At 39.8% G+C, this 3,816-nt stretch overlaps 1 non-coding gene across 1 annotated transcript; it reads left to right on the top strand.

Annotated features, from left to right (window-relative positions):
- Window positions 1–393: 393 nt before the first annotated feature.
- LOC138985093 (U6 spliceosomal RNA) lies at window positions 394–500 on the top strand. The gene has a single exon (XR_011462363.1). It is a non-coding gene; the product is annotated as a U6 spliceosomal RNA (small nuclear RNA).
- Window positions 501–3,816: the final 3,316 nt, after the last annotated feature.

Below are 3,816 nucleotides of genomic sequence, written 5' to 3'. Positions count from 1 at the left end.
GAATGAAGTTCTGAGAAGAGCAACATGAGAACAAAGCTAAAGGAAGAAAAGACCTACATCTGGGCCAAGTGGCCTAAGGACACTAGGAATCCACAAGGGCCCCTGTCGGGGATGTCATCAAGGGCAGAAAAGAACCAGAACCCAGAGAGAGCCAGCAGGAAAAGATCCTTGAAGTTTTCAACTCAGGGTCTAGAGGTGAAAGCTGAAAGTTTCACCAATCCCCCAAGAAATGAGAAAGCTAATGATAATGTAATGAGCTTTTCATAAAGCTAAACTTATTCAGTGTAGAAGACTTATTTATTCTTAGATTGTTTTCCTCCTACTTTCGTGATGTGAAAATGACCTTTCTTCTCAAATGATGCCAGTAAAAATTAGCCATTTAAAAAATAGCCTTTGCTCACTTTGGCAGCACATATACTAAAATTGGAACACTACAGAGAAGATTAGCACGGCCCCTATGCAAGGATGACATGCAAATTCATGAAGTGTTCCATATTTTTATATGTATGGCTGAGTCCCTTCACTGTTTACCTGAAACTGGCACAATATCGTTAAGCAGTTATACCCCAATGCAAAATAAAAAGTTTAAGGTTTGGAAAAATAAAAAATATACACTAGATGTTGAAGATATAACAGTGAGCAAAAGAAAATAAGTCAATAAATTAATATCCTTATTTGGTAAAATATAGTGTATAGAACTCCGTACTGGTTCCTTTTCTTTTTTTTTCTTCATACTGTTTCCTAAGACTTTTTTTTTTTCAAACCTCTTTTATTGATCCACGGGATCTCAGAGTTTGAACAGCACTGTGCTAGGAAACAGCTTATAGTCTTAATCTTAAGACAATAGCCCAGAGGGAAAAATGAAGTATAAACAAGATTTCTAGAGATAGTTCCAAGAGAAAAATGAAGTTAGGGAGACCTAGGAAGGACTGGTTCAATTTTAAGTCTGTGCCAAGAAAAAATAGTGAAACTAATGAATGTGCCTCTAAACAATTTCACAGTGTTTTATAGTTAAATGCTTCCCTTTTGATCCTTGGGTGGCAGCTACAGAGTGTGAGAGGCAAAAATATGTCCACTTTGCTCAAAAAGTCTTATCAGAATGTCTTGGTCAATGGAAATGTTAACTCAACATTTCTGAAGCATAGTGGTTGCATTTTTGTTCCTGGAGCAGGGAAATACATTTTCACTGAGTTGGTAAAGACTTTACAATATTATAATGTTCTATGAAATTGGTTCCTCACCAACAAGGGATATGGGGTTGGGCTCTCAGTTCAGTTCAGTTGAGTCTTGTCCAACTCTTTGCAACCCCATGGACTGCATCACACCAGGTTTCCGTGTCCAACACCAACTCCTGGAACTTGATCAAACTCATGTCCATCGAGTCAGTGATGCCATCCAACCATCTCATCCTCTGTCGTCCCCTTCTTTTCCTGCCTTCAATTTTTCCCAGCATCAGGGTCTTTTCCACAGAGTCAGTTCTTTGCATCAGGTGGCTAAAGTATTAGAGTTTCAGCTTCAGCATCAGTCCTTCCAATGAATATTCAGGACTGATTTCCTTTAGGATGGACTGGTTTGATCTCCTTGCAGTGCAAGGGACTCTCAAGAGTCTTCTCCAACACCACAGTTCAAAAGCATCACTTTTTTCACATTCAGCTTTCTTTACGGTCCAATTCTCACATCCGTATATGACTAATGGAAAAACCATAGCTTTGACCAAAAGGACCTTTGTCAGCAAAGTAATGTCTCTGCTTTTTAATATGCTGTCTAGGTTGGTCATAGCTTTGCTTCCAAGGAGCAAGTGTCTTTTAATTGTGTGGTTGCAGTCACCATCTACAGTGATTTTGAAGCCCAAGAAAAGAAAGCCTGTCACTGTTTCCACTGTTTCCCTGTCTATTTGCCATGAAGTGATGTGTTGACTTTTAAGCCAGCCTTTTTTCACTTTCTTCTTTCACTTTAGTGAAAGCTCTTTAGTTCCTCTTCACTATCTGCCATAAGGATGGTGTCATCTGTGTATCTGGGGTTATTGATATTTCTCCCGACCATCTTGATTCCAGCTTGTGCCTCATCCAGCCTGGCATTCTGCATGATGCACTCTGCATATAGACCCAGGGTTCGATCCCTTGGTCGAGAAGATTCCCTGAAGTAGGAAATGGCACACTACTCCAGTATTCTTGCCAGAATATCCCATGGACAGAGAAGCCTGGTGGGCTACAATCCATGGGGTTTCAAAGAGTCAGACACGACTGAGAAACAGCATGCACTCTGCATATAATTTAAATAAGCAGGGTGATAATATACAGCCTTGACGTACTCCCTTCTTGATTTGGAACGAGTCTGTTGTTCCATGTCCAGTTCTAACTGTTGCTTCTTGACCTGCATACACATTTCAGGAGGCAGGTAAGGTGGTCTGGTATTTCCATCTCTTTCAGAATTTTCCTCAGTTTGTTGTGATCTACACAGTCAAAGGCTTTGGTGTAATCAATGAAGCAGATGTTTTTCTGGAACTCTCTTGCTTTTTTGATGATCCAGCAGATGTTGGCAATTTGATCTCTGGTTCCTCTGCCTTTTCTAAATCCAGCTTGAACATCTGGACGTTCACAGTTCATGTATTATTGAAGCCTGGGTTGGAGAACTTTGAGCATTACTTTGATAGCATGTGCAATGAGTGCAATTGTGCAGTAGTTTGAGCATTCTTTGGCATTGCCTTTCTTTGGGATTGGAATGAAAACTGACCTTTTCCAGTCCTGTGGCCACTGCTGAGTTTTCCAAATTGGCTGGCATATTGAGTGTAGTACTTTAACAGCATCATCTTTTAGGATTTGAAAGAGCCCAACTGGAATTCCATCACCTCCACTAGCTTTGTTTGTAGTGATGCTTCCTAAGGTCCACTTGACTTCCCATCCCAGGATGTCTGGCTCTATGTAAGTAATCACACCATTGTGGTTATCTGGGTCATGAAGCTCTTTTTTGTACAGTTCTTCTGTGTATTCTTGCCATCTCTTCTTAATATCTTCTGCTTCTGTTAGGTCCATACAGTTTCTATTCTTTATTGTGCCCATCTTTGCATGAAATGTTCCCTTGGTATCTCTGATTTTCTGTGTCTTTCCCTGTCTATTGTTTTCCTCTATTTTTTTTTGCATTGATCTGTTAGGAAGGCTTTCTTATCTATTAGGCTTGCTAATCTTTGGAACTCTGCACTCAGATGGATATATCTTTTCTTTTCTCCTTTGCCTTTTGCTTCTCTTCTTTTCTCAGATAATTGTAAAGACCTCCTCAGACCATTTTGCCTTTTTGCATTTCTTTTCCTTGGAGATGGTTTTGATCACTGCCTCCTGTACAATGTCACGAACCTCCATCCATAGTTCTTCAGGCACTCTGTCTATCAGACCTAATCCCTTGAATCTATTTCTCACTTCCACTGTATAATCGTAAAGGGTTGGGCTCTATACAGTAGGGAACAAATGAAGGAGTTCTAATCAGGGACCATGACATCAGCATCACCTCAAACAGGACCATTAACAAAGTGATAAATCAGTACTTCCTGTGTCTGATGGACAGGATAGATGATTTGGGTTCTAAAATAATTTCTCAGGTAAGTTCCCTCCCCTCACAACTCCCTCTCCAGTACTTTTGAGAGATGGTGAACAGGACTGTAAGCAAAACAACCTTAAGGAGCAGCTAAACAAAATACATTATCCGTAGAACATCATCACGATAAAATAGTTAGTTGAAAGTTTTCCTTTTAGGTATTAAGGTTCTCTAGCACATTTGAAGACTCTGTTTAATAAATTTGATCCATATACAATGCTTCAAATG

This window comes from Bos mutus, chromosome 2, assembly GCF_027580195.1.
Source record: "Bos mutus isolate GX-2022 chromosome 2, NWIPB_WYAK_1.1, whole genome shotgun sequence".
Lineage (NCBI taxonomy): Eukaryota > Metazoa > Chordata > Mammalia > Artiodactyla > Bovidae > Bos > Bos mutus.
The sequence above is the reverse complement of the archived record's forward strand: the minus strand, read 5'-3'. Positions and strand labels throughout refer to the sequence as shown.